Source organism: Canis lupus, chromosome 11 (assembly GCF_011100685.1).
Source record: "Canis lupus familiaris isolate Mischka breed German Shepherd chromosome 11, alternate assembly UU_Cfam_GSD_1.0, whole genome shotgun sequence".
Classification (NCBI taxonomy): Eukaryota; Metazoa; Chordata; class Mammalia; order Carnivora; family Canidae; genus Canis; species Canis lupus.
The window spans coordinates 49,106,710-49,125,405 of record NC_049232.1 but is presented as its reverse complement, the minus strand read 5'-3'; positions in this window follow the sequence as shown (position 1 = coordinate 49,125,405).

The following is an 18,696-nucleotide window of genomic DNA, read 5'->3' as shown; positions in this document are numbered from 1 at the left end:
GTTTAAACACGGATCTTTATATCCCCACTTTTCCCCAGAAATAGAGATTCTTAATTTTTAAGCCTGGAGTAGAGAAATGACATGTATTTCTTTCTCTCCCTCCACCGATCAAAGATCTCCAGGTGTTTCTAATTTTAAAGATCAGCTAGGTTTTTGATGTGCTGACAAAGACTTCCCTGAAAGAAATGGACTCTTAATTAGTATCATACCTCTGTTTCCTCTGCCTGAGTATTCTTTGCTATGTTTGTCACCCTGAAAAACTTCTGTTTTCCCTCCAAAGTAGGATGAAATATCACTGTCTTTGAAAACTCCCTCATGCCCCTCAATAACTTTATTCATTTTTTTTTCTATAGCAAGACTTTAGCTTGGAGAGTTTTCTTTTGCTATATTATCCCACTATAATGTAATTTTTAAACCTATATATCTTTCTCCTCAGCAGATTACAAAAACCTTGAAGAGTAAAGTGTATGTGCCTTCTTATTGCTGTTTTCTTTCTTAGAACAATACATCTATGTTAAGCTTTCTTACACTTTCCGGTCCCTCATTGGTTCTGAATAAAGTGCTTATTAAAAAGAATTAAATGAAGGATAGAAGGAAAAAGGGAAGGATGAAAGGAGGGAAAGAAATAGTGGTTGATTTCCCACCCTCTACTTTTAAGTGTTCCTTCTCAGTGAGCTTATTTCTAAGATTTAAACATAAACATACACTTTTCTAAGAGAAGTGACCAAACAGAAAAGCAGCCTAATATTTTATTTCAGCAGTCGTGAAATATCATGATTATTTGTTACCTGTATTATCATTGGCATGATGTTTTCCATTTTATGTGAAGAGAAACAACATTTTACTGCTTTCTATTTGTGCTGGGGTATAATTTATCTGATGCCCAACTTATGTATGCCTTAGGTACAGTCATTTATATTCAGTTAGAGGGGTTAATGAATGGAAAAGCCATGCATGTTATGAGATTTTGATGAGTTTGTTGTTATTTTTTTCAGCAAGAAATTTGTGGGGGAAAAGATACAAATGGAGCATAACAATAACACATTAGAGAATTGAGCCTTGGGTCCACAGTTGAATTGTATGTCTCTGTTAAACTAAAACTGCCAGAGTTCTAGGGTAGTAAAAGTTTTGAACTACTGAAGGAAGAACTTCATAAACAAATCCCTTAGGGAAGTGATGAGGTAGGTTTGTCACTATAGACTAAATTATTTTGATTTCCTTCTCAATCTCATAAAGAATTCATGTTAAAGACATACCCATTAAAGACTACCTAGTGTGCATATTAGTAAGAAATATGAGTTTTGAACAACTAAAATTCTTTCATAAGCCTTAAAAAGTCATATAAAAATTGTTCCAAAGTACTTCATTTTTCAGCATCACTGCCAAGTGAGCTGAGGCTTCATTCCATACAACTAAAAACACAAATGCTAAATGCTATGTCATATCTTAAGAATTTTCTTACGGTTATGACTATAAATTCATCTTCTGTTTTTCATTGATAGTCGTACTACTCAAAGCTCACTGTCATGTTGTGCCCCAATGAAAGATAAGAATATTGGATCTAATGATAACTAGCCCCCTATTGTCGACTAATATGTGAGTTACTTGGAGTTAAATGCCTACTTCTGATGTACAACCTTAGGAAGATGGATGAATACTCCTGATTAATGGATGAGCAGAGAGCCCTATCCTGATGATAATTGTAGACAAAATAGACTGAGATCAATAGAACCACAGGTGTGGTTATACTTTGCGGTGATTCCTTCCTTGTTTGGAGAATGAAATCCTACTTAAACTTCCTCCTCATGTACAATAATCACATGATAAGAACCCCAACTGTGGTCAAATCATGATATAAAGATATCTCATATTTCATCTATCACATCCAGCTTGAGATAGAATGCCATGATCTTGTCAGTATACCATATATCAGTATATTAGGATAGAAGAATGTTTCTACTTTTTTCTTTCTGCATTAAAACCAATATACATGCCTCAATTCCTCTTCTACAAGCCTATCAGTACGTTAGTAACTGATCCATAGAGATGGGTTGAGAATGGTTGATATAAACTATTTTCCATCACAGCAAATTCCTTTGGTGACCTAGAAAATTAATATCTTACACTATAAATAAAACCTCAATTGATCCTAAAAGATAAAAATTGTATGCATTCTTGAACATAATACAATTCATATTTAATTTACTAAGACAAACAAAGAAGGAAAAGCCCAAACACTCTAAGCTTTATTTTAAATGTTTTTTCCTCAATAATTTTGGGTCCATAAATGGAAAAAAATTACTAGACAAAATTGAGGAAAAGTAAATAAAAATTTTAAAAAATATGTGAACTGTGAGCAAATCTTGGAGAAATCTCTTATGGGTATAAATGTTGTATATATTTTAAAGAACAATTGAATATAAGTTGGAAATACTTTTTTCTTTAAATATTTTATTTATTTATTCATGAGAAAGAGAGAGAGAGGCAGAGACACAGGCAGAGGGAGAAGCAGGCTCCATGCAGGGAGCCCAACATGAGACTCTATCCCAGGTCTCCAGGATCATGCCCTGAGCCGAAGGCGGTGCTAAACTGCTGAGCCACCCGGGCTGCCCTACTTTAATCTTGTACCTAAAAGCAGCAAGACGTAATCTAAAGGTGGTTTTGATAAATTATATAAACGTGGGAATTAATAGATTGAAAAGATGAAAATAATTGCAACTGTGAAGGAAACTCTAAAACTCTATTGTAGAGATCGATAAAATAACTTTTTTTTTTTTGATCCTCGGTCTCCAGGATCACGCCCTGGGCCTAAGGCAGGCACTTAACCACTGAGCCCCCCAGGAACTTAGCCCCTTGATAAAATAACTTAAGTGTGATGTGAGGTAGGTAGATTTGTTATCATTGAGGTACAGGGAGACTGGATGATCTTCTACTTAAAAGAATATGTTCTATTTAATATCCAGTGAACAACCTCTAACATTTACAAGGTTTCTACCCATTGTCTCAACTTCATGTTAAGTCTGAACTGTTACTGATGTGTCCAGTTAATGAAGACTCTGGGGTCAATACAGATTAACATTGAGATAAAATAGTTCTCAAATGCTTTAAGCCTCTGCAAACACATTACCTGATATGTTTATAGTTACTTATGACCTATTACTTCTAGAACCATGTGTTTATCTGTGGCCATTTCTGGTGACACTTAGTTATGATCATGATAATCAGATACTAATTAAGTTAATTACATAATTATGTTGCATAATATTAGCATAGCTAACTAAGTACTATATAATTAAAAATATAATTAACTTGATAAAGTTATACTTAATTAAATCAATATTTAATACTTACACAATAATAGTCTTTTTTATTATAGTATCTCTTATTTTTAAAATTACTTTTAAATTGCTGCTCCATAAAACCTAAATCATCACTTTTGTACCAGACTCAGAAAACTCTATTGTGTTGAGAAGGCTATATACTGCAAGCAGTTTTATTTTTCCATGCCTTAAAAATTCAAGAATTCCTTATATTCAAATAAGAAATGACTAAATTTTATGGTTATCTACTCAGAAAGGTGAAAGATGTGTACAAATCAGTAATATGAAGATGGCTGAAAGGGAGGAAATTTATAAACACTTTAAAACATCTGAGAATCATCAACTGAAATCCAAGCATCTGATGGAGACAGGTGAAAGGAAATACTTTTTAATTCAAAAAAATAGGTATTTTTTGTAGAATCCGCAATTGGGAATATTGTGTTTTTATTACTTAAGTTATGAGACATACCTTCAAATGTTGAAATTAAATTTCTATATATTTGTTTAATGATTCAGTTTCTGATCATGTAAAATGACTTTCATACAGTTGTTAATGAAAGTTATTAATAATATTTTAATAATATTACACTCTGATGGGAGGAAAAAGAATTTATAAATGATGCAATGGTATATTGTCTATCTGGAGAATGGGTGGATTATGACACAATTAAGAGTCAAATTTTTTAAACACACCTTTTTTTAAAAAAAAAGATTTTATTTATTCATTTTGACACAGAGAGAACACAAGCAGGAGAAGCAGCAAGCAGAGGGAAGGGGAGAAGCAGACTCCTCCCTGAGTAGGGAGCCCAAGGTGAGGATCGATCCCAGGACCCTGGGATCATGACCTGAGCCAAAGACAGATGCTTAACTGACCGAGCCACCCAGGCATCCCACACTTTATTTTTTAAAGCAGTTTTAGGATCACAGCAAAATTGAGGAGAAGCTACAGAGATTTCCCACATGCCTTCTGCCGCTACTCATGCATAGCCATTATCAACATCTCCTATCAGAGTAGTACATTTGTTACAACTGATGAAGGTGCATTGGCACATCATCCAAAGTCCATAGTTTACATTAGGTTTCACTTATAGTGGTGTATATTCGATGGGTTTGAACAAATTCATAATGGCATGTATCCACAATATAGAGTGTTTTCACTGTCCTAAAAATCCTCTATGCTCTGCCAATTCATTCCTCCTACCCCTTAGCCCCTGGCAAATAATGATCTTTTTCATATCTTCATTATGTTTCTTGTTCTAGAATTTTATATATTTGGAATCATACAGCATATATGACTCCAGATTGGCTTCTTTCACTTAGTAATATGCATTTAAGATTCCTCTATACCTTTTCAAGGCTTGATAGCTCATTTCTTTTTAACACCAAACAATATCCCATTGTCAGGATGTGCCACAGTTTATTTACCCATTCACCTACTGAACAACATCTTAGTTGCTTCCAACTAAGTTGGGCAGTTATGAATAAAACTGCTGTAGACATCTGTGTGTAGCTTTTTTGTGCTGACATATGTTTCCAACTCTTTTGGGCAAATACCAAAGAGTGTGATTGTTGGGTTGTATAATTAGGGTATCTTTAGTAGGAGTCTGTTTTTCAAAATTATTTTATTAACATTTGCATGATACATGTTTAGATTATCACCATAAAGATGTTTATAATATATAATTTATAAGGCTAAGACATTGATTACTATAAGTTAAGACACCATTATATAATACCTTCACCTTGAAGCCTGCAACTGACAACAGACATTTTTTATTAGGAAATTGAGGCCAGATTTCAAACTCTAGAAGAGCTGTAGTCTGACCCAGAATATAACAAATGCTTTGGATAGCTCTGACAAGAAAGGCTCCTTGGAGATCAGATTGTCAAGAGGAAGACAAGATCCTAGATATAGGCTCATCAGGGACCATGAAAGGAAGCAGAATATGGACTTTAACACTAGAAACAATAAGCACTGAACATGATGGGGGAACCTAATAGACACTACAGCTTAAGAACTAAGCAAAAATATTCCTTCTGGAGAGTTTCAAAGGATGGGGAGGAAAAGTTGCAAAATAATAGGTCAGAGCCCCTCTCCTTCTTCTTATCTCAAGTGACCATTAACCCTAGAAATTTAGAGGTATTGAATTTACCACTGAGATAGAGTAGATTCAGCTTTGTGGAAAAAAATGATGCAGGGGCTACATGGTTAATTGAATCCCAATGAATGCATCCCAGTTTAGCTGTGACTGGAAATATAAGCATTTAGCCCTGCATTTTATGTAGAAAAAATAAACATCTTTGTATTCAACTTACTGGTTGAGTCGTTACTGTTAATATAGTTGTCAATGATTTATTGGACTAAATCATATATGCCTTTGTTGGTAACCAAAATTTTCCATATTTCCTACTAACAGAATGGATTTCTATTACTGTTTTAATGTCATCCTTTTATAAAAGATGGAACTTGAGCTTACGAACATGCTTAGCCCAGTTGTTGATGTTTTCTTACTAAGTCAAATGGCATGTAAAGGTAGAAATTAGGACAAACCTGCTCTGTATGACCTAATTTCTTCCATGAGAGGACTGCGGCACTAAAAAATGTGCATGTGAAAGAGCTAGTGTTTCAGGGTCATGGAGTATTGCAAATAAAGTATTAGCTAATTGTACCTCCTGCAATCAATTTCCTACAAGTGTTAAGTGTTATTAAAAACAAGCAGATGTTGGTATTTAATGGGTTGATAGTCCTGTTGTTCAGTGTAGAAATCATTAGTTTCTTAAAATGTGCTTGTAAAATCAGGCAGAAGCTTGGATAATGAGGCCTACCATGTTTCCCTAAAGATAAACAGAAGTGTTTTTCTGGATTAGTAATCGATGGTAAAACTAACTGGTACAAAATGACAGATCCCACTTGCTTAAAACCTCTGACATCAATGAAACAAATGTGCATGAAACTAAGAAAAAAACAACACTGAATTATTAGCAGCAGATGGGTGAAGTTACTATCAATTGACTGGAAATATTCATGGATATCTAAAAATATGTTATAGGTGGGATTATATTGTAAGGCAAACAAATCAGATTAAATATCAAAATAGGTAGAGACAGCGGGCTGCTGAGAACTAAGTGAATGGGACCCAGTACCATTACAGAGAGTATTGGTTTATCATATACTGTGGACAGAGTACCACAAGTTCAGGGCAGCAGAGGCTTCTAGTAACTTCTAGGGTGGAACAAATAGAAGGAAGGCTACTATGACAGGATTGAGTTGCCGGCAAAGGCTAAAATATTTACTGTCTTGTCCTTTAAAGTTTGCCTAACTATATAGAGGATTCACTTCATTTTTATACAATGACCTTGTATCCAAGAATTTTGCTAAATTCACTTATCCATATTCGTAGCTTTTCTGTAGAGAATTTTGGATTTTCTATGTATACAATTATATCATCTTATAATATTTATATTATAAGCTTTACTCTCTGGGTTCCAATTTGCATACTTTTTTTTTTCTTGTTTTACTATGTGGTTCCTCGAACTGAATTGAAGTGGTGATACTGAATATTCAGGTATTGTTTTTGAATTCAGGGAGGATAATTCAGTATTGATAAATTGATAAATTTATAATTCAGTATTGATAAATTGATAAATCAATTACTTTGGCCTGTAATAGAGTTAGATATAGGGTTTTCTTTTTCTCTTAAAGATACCTACCAGAGTAAGAATTTACTTCTTTTCTTCCTACTTGAGAGTTATTCATTCAAATATGAATATATACATATATATACACACACATATGTAATCTACCTCCAAGACATACTGGTTTGTAAAAATACATTAGTTATGATATACAGACTTTTAATGTAAAGTTAGTCTAAATATGATATACACAGTTATGCATTAATATGTATATACATATGAATATATAAGGTATTCATATGAATATATAGATAAGGTATATAAGGGATATGTGTGGAAGGGTATACAAGAGAATATGTTAGTATTTATGTCTCTTAAGTGAGACTGAAAATTTTAGACTGAAGCTAATTTTTCATTCTATACCCTTTTGTATGTGTACATGTTATATGTTGTCCTTTTGTCTTTTTCATAAAAATGATTATAACCAGATGTTAATTTTTTTAAGTGCATGATACAGCACTATATGTACCTCAAGATTATAAATATAAATAAGAACAGGTGGACACTCTTGTTCTGAGCCCCAGCAGGTCAAGGTTCTTTGCTAATCTGAAGTCTTCATAAACCTGAGGTTATTGTGTGCAAACTTTTTCATTAATTTTTACTTAAGTTCTTGCAGAGTTTTTATGATATACCAGGAACATTTATAAGTGCTTTATCACATTGTAATTCATGTTTATGTAAAAATATTGAAAAGAAATATCCCCCAGATACTCAGAATATCTCTTGTTTGCATTGGAATTTGGAAGACTATTTTCATTTATATATTTTCAAATTACACTAAATTATATTTATCATTAAAATTCAAACTAAAATTTTAGGAAGTATTAGTTTACCATTATAATTAATATGAATAGACAACAGGCATACTTCATGTACGATGTTTTATGATTTCCATTTACCAAGGAAGAGGAAGAGTATGATGATTGCTTTGCACTGGGAATTTATTTTTAAATGTTGAAATTGGAAGTCATCATATTTTAGGTTTGGCTTGGACTTGATTAGATTACTGTTATTTGTTATAGTTATTATCTGTGTGCAGAGGCACTTATTATTTTTTAGGTTTAATTTTCATAGCTGTTTAGAATTTGTAGAGAACATAGGGTTTTGAAACTGATTCCTTTATGAGGCAGTTTGCTACATCTTACAGAATACTGCCATTCATACTTCTCTGGCCCTGACACAAACAAGATTCATTAAGGAGAGGATATGAATTGATCATTATAAATACATTTTCACTTGGAGGGAAGGGGTGGAGTGAAATCATTCACTGTGCCTGCCAGTCTCCAGGTCAGCTTTCTAATCTCATATCAAACAGATGTAGCAGAAGTATTCTTTATTTAGCAACTCTCTCATCTAAATTACATAATGTGATTATAGGTATTTTATGGCCGCGTGTGTGGGTGTGTGTGTGTGTGTAACACGTCATGTTTAAAAAAATATTAATCCATTCATCTAAAATATTAATCTATTACAACTAGCTAAACCTGTCAGATGTTAATAGCGATGAGTTAACAAATAGATTCCAGTTCAGGCTTCTCCTGAAGCTCAGTGAGGTGCCATAGAAAATGTGGAGATATTATGGCCACAGGAAATACCTCAAACTAATGAGTTCTCTGTCCTTTCATTTTGCCAGGATGTTTAAAATTATTTATTCTGTGGAAATGCAAATATTGTTCTACCACCTGCTTATTCTGCTTTTCTTTAATCTGATTTGCCGCTGGGTTATCACCACAGTGCTTTACTTGATAATAACCTAGACTCTTTTTTGGAGAAAGTGACTTCTGTTGCCATTGCTGGAAAAGCCTTTTCCTTTCCTACTTGTCATGTCTTACTGTTGCAAAGCATGTTTTGTTTGATCTTAATTATTGCTTCAGGCAAAACAGGTGGACTCCCTTCCTTGTTTTGAACCACTGCAAATCAAGGTTCTCCGATGATGGGTAAACTAGAAGCCTTCATAAAGCTGAGGTTGTGTGCAAACTTTCCTCATTTTGCACCTGTCGTTTTTCATCATCGTTCATCATAGCTACCTCATGCTGTGTAGCCACATGGCCATCAAATGACACTTATATTACAAATAAAAACACAGTTTGAGGTCTTACCTGCGTTTGTAGGGGAACAATGTTTGAGCCAAACCTGAAAAGAAAAACAATTGATTTTATAACACATTTTAAAGTGTTCCATATACTCTTATTCTTGTCTGTTTAAAATCTTACTATACAGACAGGTTTTATAAATATATCTTGGAAAGGAATTTTTCCAAGTATTAGTTGGAGGAGAGTGTAAAGAATCATTTAATGACCAATATCGATTGAGGTAGTCTATTCCATCTTCTCCATTGAAAGATATTAAAAAGAAAGCAAATGAAAATAAAACAAAAAATACTTGGGTGACTCAGTATAGCATTTTATATATTGTATATATATTCATACTCATTAGAAATCAAAATATCACACTCTTTCATGCAACTCTAATTACATAGAATTATTAATATACTTTGGCTCAGAGGTTACTAATTATGCATTTCTGTCTTTTTCACATTTTCTACAAAGGCCATATGTTAACTATCATAACCAAATCTATACTTATTTATTTTGCAAATATATATTTAAAATCAGAATTATTAGCTTGGATATTTTATATAATTCACTTGAAACAAAATAAAGTAGAAAATTCAACGTACATATGCACACATGTGAAATTGGTATCATGTGTACCCAACTGTAACAAGAAATGGTTTGGAATAGTTGGGCAATGCATAATATATTTTTTCCATTCAATGTTTCTGGGTTTCTTACATTTTCTATTATATATATGTATTCTATGAAACAAGAAAAATAAATTTATTTGAAAAAGATAAATTTAAGCTCCTAGAAATCTGACAAAAGGAATAATATGAGGTTAATTCAAACTCTACTAAAGCCAGGAAAATAAATGTAAGGTAATCATTTTTGTAGGGAAGTAAGTGACCTGTGCATTTAGTAGTTTGAGATAACAACACAGATGAAAGAGAATTACTATCAAAAGTATAGCCTCAAATTACAGAAGACAGATTGCAAACAATTTATAGGTAAAATAGAAGAGTCTGAAGCATGAGATATTGCAAAGAAAAGTAGTTTAAGTTTTCTGCAGTGATTTCTACTTTAATATTTTAGATGGCCTCAAAGAAGAGGAACATAGGAGTTAAAAAAATGCATGTTCTGAGTGAAGTCTATACGATTTTTAATGATTAGACAAAAATGATTGGAAGAAGGGCATATAAATGAAGAAATGTACAAGAAAGGAATATATGTTATTACATAATCCAGGACCTGTACTAAATATATTTATTTAACATTTATTAAAAACGGTTTCAGAGACAAAACAATGTAAATGATTGGCATTATAAATCATAAGTTGTTTCCATCTGAGGCTGCTAATTATCAACCTTAGTAAAGATAAGAAGTCAAGGCTTGTAATAATATTAAAATGTAGTCCTAACTCAGAGCTTTCATAAATCTGTCACTTTCCATTTTTGTATCTATAGAAATCCGGAAAATCATTTTGTGATAATTCAAGTGCATTTTTTCAAGGGAGTGCTGAAGTCATTGTAATTCCTGTTTGATATAAGTAACTTGTACCTAGATGCAGAACAGATGTGGATTCAAGTTGGAGGTTTCTTGTGGTTCTTTTTTTTTTTTTAAGATTTTATTCATTTATTCATGAGAGGCATAAACAGAGAGAGGCAGAGACATAGTCAGAGAGAGAAGCAGGCTCCATGCAAGGAGCCCAATGTGGGACTCGATCCTGAATCCCAGGATCATGCCCTGAGCTGAAAGCAGATGCTCAACCACTAAGCCACCCAGGTGTCCCATTGTGGTTCTTTTCATATGTATCTCTGATAATTGTTAGTATGAGAATGAAAGATAGATGTCTACTGTATTTATTGGGCCATGAGTTCAGAAACTTTGCTATGAAACTGTCCTCAATATTCCTTTGATTTTCTCAATTCTCTTTATGTGCTTAGTAAATGTTTGTTAAATTGAGAAAACTAAAAATCATTTATTTAAAATATGAGTTTATGAACACCTGCATTCACCTTAACACAGCAAAGATTTTATATATAAGACTCAGTGACTGAAAAAAAAAAAAAAACACTTACTGGTTTTAAACATTCACATGACATAGTTTTGGTATGGAATGGTTCTTACACCAGATTCTGTGTCACTAGGAACATTTAGAACACCAGATGCAATTAAAAATAAACTACCTGCTGTTGCAGTTGAATTGCCACCAGAAGTAGTAGTGTTTAAGCAATTTTAGCAATGCAGGTGTACATGTATAATGATACTCCCTCCCTCTGAGCTCTTCTTCGAGTATTATCCAGTTTGAATGGAAAGCAGTAAAATCCCACAGATAACAGACTTTTTTTTTTTCTTAATTTAAATTTTATTTTCAAAGTATTTTTAGTGGCATTATATGAAAGAGTATCGACAATTTATGCAGCTATCTATAGTTTAATGTATGCTATAATTTCTGTGCTGTATAAAAAACTCCGCTTTCTCCATGAATTATCTTGACCAAGAAGGATTGAAGTAAGCTCTAAATAGGAAAATTATACTAGAAGAATACAATTAAAATAAATTTCATCAGTGACTTTGGTGTTTTTAAGTTAAAATATAGTAAATCATCGTGCATAGTAATTCACTTGAAATAATTCATTTTGTCTTTCTGGAATTGATGTTTGATTTATTAAGGGATGTCTCATTATCTTTACATAGAAAGTAAATAAAACAAAACAAAAGCAACAACAAAACAGAGATTAAATAAATTTATTGGAGATTATCTAAATCGACTATTGATTCTTGCCAGATTACAATCAATAACTTTGGGAATGTCTGACAAACATTTAATATCCCCTCTTTTCATTTTCATATTTTTCTTTTTTTTTAGGATTGTATTTATTTATTCGTGGTAGACACAGAGAGAAAGACAGAAACATAGGCAGAGGGACAAGCCTCTGGACTTGATCCCAAGACCTGGGATCATGATCTGAGCCACAGGCAGATGCTCAACCACTGAGCCACTCAGGTGCCCTCATTTTCATATTTTTCATAAATTTGTTCTAATGCATTCAGTTTATACTATGTTGAGTATAAGTATTATGTTTAAAAATATGCTTGCATAATTTTATTTATAATTGATGCCTCAAATCTTTCTATATTTAAGACAAATTTGTCCAGTTATGTGACACAAATGCTTATAAAGTCAGCCATTCATCATCATCATTATTTGTTCTGCCAACAATTGTGGAGGTTGGAACTTATCTAGTAGTTCAGTTATGAAAACAGATCATGGGGGCCACCAAATGGCTCATCGGTTGAGCAAGGGACTCTTAGTTTCGGTCAGGTCATGATCTGAAGGTCTTGAGATAGAGCTGGTGTCAGGCTCCACACTCAGTGAGCAGTCTGCTTTAGCGATTCTTTCCCTCATCCTCTTCTTCACCCTCTCCCTCTGCCTCTCCTCCTACTTGCTCACTCACAGGTGCACTCTTTGTAAAATAAATCTTAAAAAAAAAAAAAACAGATAATAGAGTTGACTAGAAACCTACAAAGAGAACATTATTGAGTGAAAAACACTCAAGACTTCTCCATCTGAATTATTATATTATGTACTCAAGAAAAATTCCATTTTGAATTACAGTGCTCAGAATATTCATTTATATCATTTATTTTCATCATCCTTTTTTTTTAACTCGAGAGAGAAAGAGAGAGAGAGAGAGCAAGAATGAAAGAAAGAAAGCAGGAGCAGGGGATGGGCTGTAGAGGGAGGAGCAGGTACCCCACTGAGTAGGAAGCCCCATGTGGGGCTCAATCCCAGGACCCTGAGATCATGACCTGAACCAGAGGCAGATGCTTAACTGACTGAGCCACCCAAGTGCCCTGATTTTCATAGTTCTAATAACATTTCCTTATAAATTTCAAAGTTATAATTATAGGTACATAGAGGTAAATATTTGTCCCTCAATTATTAATTTTCCTTCTCCTCATATCTCATTGAATTCCTTTTATATTTAGTTATTTTTCATTTGAAATTGTCTTCGTTTTTTTTTCTTAATTATCTGATTTTTCTGCTTCTGTGTCTACATTGACATCTTTTTTCTGTCTTGTTTTTGAGGGCCATTTTCTAACATCTATACTTGATTAAAAATATTTGTGAGTCTTTGTTTTCAAATAGTTGTGTTATGCTTACCTATTGTGCTTGCTATATGTATAATATATTTATGCATATTTATGGGTAAACCCATTTTTTAAAATATTTTATTATTTTATAGAGAGAGAGAAAAAGAGAGAGAATGAGACCAGGGGAGGAGGAGATGGGAGAGACACGCAGACTTCAAGCTGAGCACAGAGACCGACATGAGGCTAGGGCCCATGATTCTGAGATCATGATAGGAGCCCAAGTCAAGAGCTACATGCTAAACTGACTGAGCCACCCAGACACCTTATGTCAGCCTTTGGACAGCATTTCACTTTTTTCTCCAAAGTTTTTATGACCTTCATTATAGTCTAGAATCATGCTTATTCATAAAAATTTGTTGGACATCTAATTCCATTTGTATGTAGATGAATCATTTTATGTTTGTTTATTTGTTTTGGTCCCCTGTTTCTGTAATTTTCTTGAAATTTCTTTTCATATTAGATGTTCTCGGGGCACTTGGGTGGCTCAGTCTGTTAAGTGTCTGCCTTCGGCTCAGGTCACGATCTCAGGATCCTGGGATCTGTGCATCAGGCTCCCTGCTCAGTGAGAAGTCTGCTTTTCTGTCTCCTGCTCCTCCAGCTTCTGTGCTCACTCTTTCTCTGTCAAATAAATAAAATCTTGTTTTAAAAAGTTCTCACATTTCACTGGATTATGCCTTGGTGTCCTTTAGTTTTACAGTTTGTGATATATTTTTATTTCTCACCATCACTACCCCTGTTTTCACTTTTTGGAACATTTAGTTTCCAATCTCCTTGTGTCTTTGCTGTGCCTTCTGAGGTGATCGCAGGACCATTGGGCCATATCAATTCTGTTCTCTTCCAACTTTTAAAATGTTTTTCATAAATATTTACCTGTAAAAAAAAATCCTGGAAACATAACTCACACTCTTATTGGTAACAGTTCATATATCTTCATTTTTCTTTCCATAATTTTTTTGTAAGATAAATAACATATTAAATAAATCTAAAATTGCTTTTCCATTTCCCTCAAAGGCAAATATTCTCCTAAATTTATATGAATTCTTCCAGTTAACATTTATATATTTTACTAATACTGTATTTCACAACCATTTTATTGTATTACATATTAATGCTATAATAACATATATACCTATATACTTAGGCAAATTACCATTTTTATTTTAAGATTTTCTATTCAAGGCCTAACCATATTCATAAACATATATTTTGAATATAACATTTTATATTTTTACAAATTTTTAATTTCTAAAAGTATGTATTCTGTTTTACATCACACTATATAGATGTATCATTTTGATGATACTTATTTTGCTATGTACATATTTTGGTAACCTATTACTATGTAAAATAAACCATCCTCAAAATTAGCAGTTTAAAACAGTATTTTTGTCTTCATTAATTTGTAGTTTGAGCAGGGCTTAATAGGAATAGCTTCTTGTTGCTCTCACTGGCTTTTGTTTAACTAGTTTGCTCAAAGGTTGGAAGTTAAATCACCTCAAAGTTTGTTGTCAACACATCTGGCAACTGATGCTGTCATGAGAGACCTTAGGAAGGGCTGTCTGAATACTTTAATATGACCTCTCTATGTGGCCTATGCTTCCTTAAAATATGATGTCTAGGTTCCAAAAAGCAAGCATCTTTAAAAGATAGAAAGCCCAATAGAAGTTCAATTGTCTTTTGAACCTGTCCTAAGATCTGACTCAGTGTCATTTCTGCTATGTCCTATTTAATACTGGTCTCCAAAGCACTCTCTGCCTCTTGATGGGGAAAAGCTAAAATTTTGGAAGAGAAGGTTGAACTGAAATATTACTATAGCAGTTATAAAAAATATGATCTCCTGCAATTTGCTTTCTCAACAAAAGGGTTCTGATCTTTCCCACATGCTAAATACAATCACCTTGTATCCCACCCATCCCCAAATCTCATCCCATCAGTAAATGAGGCTCAGGTTGAGGTTCACTATCAGAGTCTAGGTATGGATGAATTTGTTGGGTCATGGTACAGGAATCACACATCCATTGGTTTTATCTCAGTCTGAAAATCTATGAACTAATAAGGCAAATGATCTGTTCCCAATATTCAACATTCAGTACAGAGACAAGCATAAGATGGCTTAACTCTACTGGATGAATCTCCATTCTCTTTGCTCTGCTCTCTGGGCTTTGGATTTTTAGCTCATGGGTCATCATCCCTTTCCTGTGAGAAAACATTTATATTTGCAACTGAGTAGCTTTCTCAGCCTTCTTCCTGCCCATCGCACTTCAAGAGTCTAACTGCCTTTTTCCGTTTTTGCTGTCTTTGTCCCTTTTGGCACAAGCTGATATAATTTGCTTAAAAACTTTGTGGTTTGGGGCACCTGAGTGGCTCAGTTGGTTAAGCGTCTGCCTTCAGCTCAGGTCATAATCTCAGGTCCTGCTCAGCATGGAGTCTGCTTCTCCCTTTCCCCTTACCCCTCCCCTCATTTATGCTGGCACTCTCTTATAAATGGATAAAATCTTTACAAAAAATTTTAAAAAATGAATAGAAACTTTATGGGGTTTATATTACTCAGTTATAATATATCATTTAGACCAAGGTCACACTCAGGAACTATTTTTAAGGTTTTATTTATTTATTTGAGAGAGACAGTATCAAGCAGACTCCCTGCTGAGCAGAGAGCTCAATCCCAGAACCCTGAGATCATGACCTGACCAGAAACCAAGAGTTAGACACTCAGCTGCTCAACCGACTGAGCCACTCAAGTGCCTCCTCCCAGAAACTCCTTTAGAATAAGCTCTTCTTTACTCATCTCTTCAGAGATATTTTGCCATTTTCATCTAGCTTTTTTCTTATAAGAATTCATGCATTCTTTTTATCACCATTTGTCTATGTATAAATGTCTTTTTCCTTTGGAGTTTAACAGGTTTTTTTGTTTTTGTTTTTGTTTTGTTTTTAGTTTTTTGAAGTTATATAATCATATCCTAAGGCATAGCTTTCTTTGTATTTGTCTTGTTTGGTGTTCACTGAGCTTCTGTAGCTACAAGTAAATAAATATTTGGCCATTATTTCCTCAATTTTCTTCTGCATCATTTAATCTTCCCTCTTTTTTATGATCACATAGTATTTATTGTCCCTCTTCAACCACTTGATAGCCCTACAGAATTGTAACTATCTTTTTGTATTTGATCTCTTTTCTTTCTCTCCTTTGGTTCTTAAAATTAGTCTATTTATTAACGTCTCTTAAATTTTGCATTTACTTCCATGGCTTCTAATCTTGTTACACTCATTCAGTGAATTTTTCACTTTAGATGTTCTAATTTTAAGTTATAGGATTTCTCTGTGGTTCCTTTCCATAGTTTCAATTGTTCCACTCTTTCCCCTGTGTGTGTTCATTTGGTTGGTTTCCCTTTAGGTTCTTAAATATATTTCTAATATATTTTTAAAGAATGTTTTTTGTGCTAAACCCAATATTTGTATCATCATCATGGCTGTTTTAATTGACTGATTTTCCTTTTGATTACATGTTCCAGCTGATTTGTAAATTAGGGACTTTTGACTGCATTTTAAAACATTTTTAATGACGGAGTATGAGTTCTGTTGTCTTCCTTTAAAAGATGTTGAGCTTTGTCACTAGTAGTCAATTACATTACTGGCAGTTCTATGAATACTGTGTGCTTGCTCTCATTCTTTGTTAGGGCTGACCTCCTTTAATTGTATTTTTTAGGCCTAGAGCTTAAACTTTACTCTAGCACTTGACTCATAAGGTGTGGCCATTCTGGGATCTACATTTAATTCAAAAGTGATTGACTTAGAAAACTCTTTAACCTCTAGTAGGTGGTAAAGCAAAATACTCCCAGCCCTTATGACTCTCAGCTTCTGTTCACTTTTCAGCTTCCAAGGGCCAGGAATCTGCTCAGCTAAGACCCCTCTTGTGAATGAAAAGCTCTCTGTCCAATCCCTCTTGGGATCTTCACACAGACATCTGTTGCCAGCCTTTGCATTTTTTTCTTATTCCTGGGGAGACAAACATAAGAAGTTATATGTCCAGCAGTAGCATTTAACCTTATTCTCTACCACCTAACTCAGTGCATTGTTTCTGTTTTTCTTGTGCTCCACTTTCTTCATTTGCGGTCCTGAAAATACCCCTATGCAGAAAGCCAGAATGAACATGAAATCATGTGATTTATTACCATCATACCATAGATCATCATCTTGAGCAGCCTCCTGGCTAACTGAAAACAAAAATATTCCATTATTTACCTTGTCAAGATTGATAGATATTTGTAGTTGGAGGGTTATTTTGACACTAATTATGCTAGAAGTAGAGACTCTGCTAATAGGTAAACTTTAGTAGTAAAACTTGTAGTGTTTCTGATTGACAATGACAAGTTTTGAATAAAAAAATAACTATTAAGTCTACAAAAATTTATAAAAGTAAGTTGAAAATAGATTTACATACTAAAATACCTCAATGATATTTTGCAAGGTAGTGGCATTTATATTATTATAACTTAACACTGCACTAGTTTGAATATTGTAACATAGTGGAAATCAGTAAGAAAGTGAATTACTGTTTATAGTGTAATTGGTATTAGGTCTATATACTTTATGCTGATATACACGTTTCCTTATGCTATAGGATATAATTCAGTAAAACCATTGGCACATCTCTGGGGAATCCAAGGCACAAAGCTCTAAAGTAAACCTAGATTACCCAGCTAATGGTAGAGCTAGAACACGAAGTTATATCTAGAATCTAGATTATAATACTGCCATTCCTCCATGAGTCACGTTCCACAGTAAGGGATATTTAAAAATCCAAGATGTACGGAGAAGCACTAAGGATGAAACAGTGCTTTTGAATAGGTTGATGGATGATCAATATTTTAACTATCTCAGACATTTGTGTTCAAAATTAATGCAGAGGTTCAGATGATGTGATTGCTACAGCTTGAGAAATTCTCTCTTTCCTGACACTAAAACCTACAGGAGCCATCTCTTTTCAATGCCAGTAGCAAAACAACACTACTTCATGCTGTATCCATATTTTATTTTCTCACCAAAATTTCTTATGAGTGGTCATTAATATTTAGGATAGGTAAGATTTTTTAGTTTGCTTTGGGGTCATTACTCCAAGGTTTATATTCTTCCAATTCACTTTCTATGAAAATAATATACATTCTATACTATGACTGAAAATTTGTATAGAAAATCAACAGGAGAAGAAACATTATATTTTTACTAACTGGTAGTTTTTGAGCTCTGGAAGAGAAAAGAGTGAATAATAAGTAGATATACTGAACTTGAGGGAAAAGGGTTTTTCTGTGTTAAGATTGAAATGTAACTTGCAAGCATAATTCTGGTTTACTGCACATGTGTAACGAATTTTTAAGGAACAAGAAGTTTATTATGTCAAGGACACCATGAGTCAATGGTTTTAGGGGATTCAATAATAACCATGAAAAATCTGTACTATGATATAT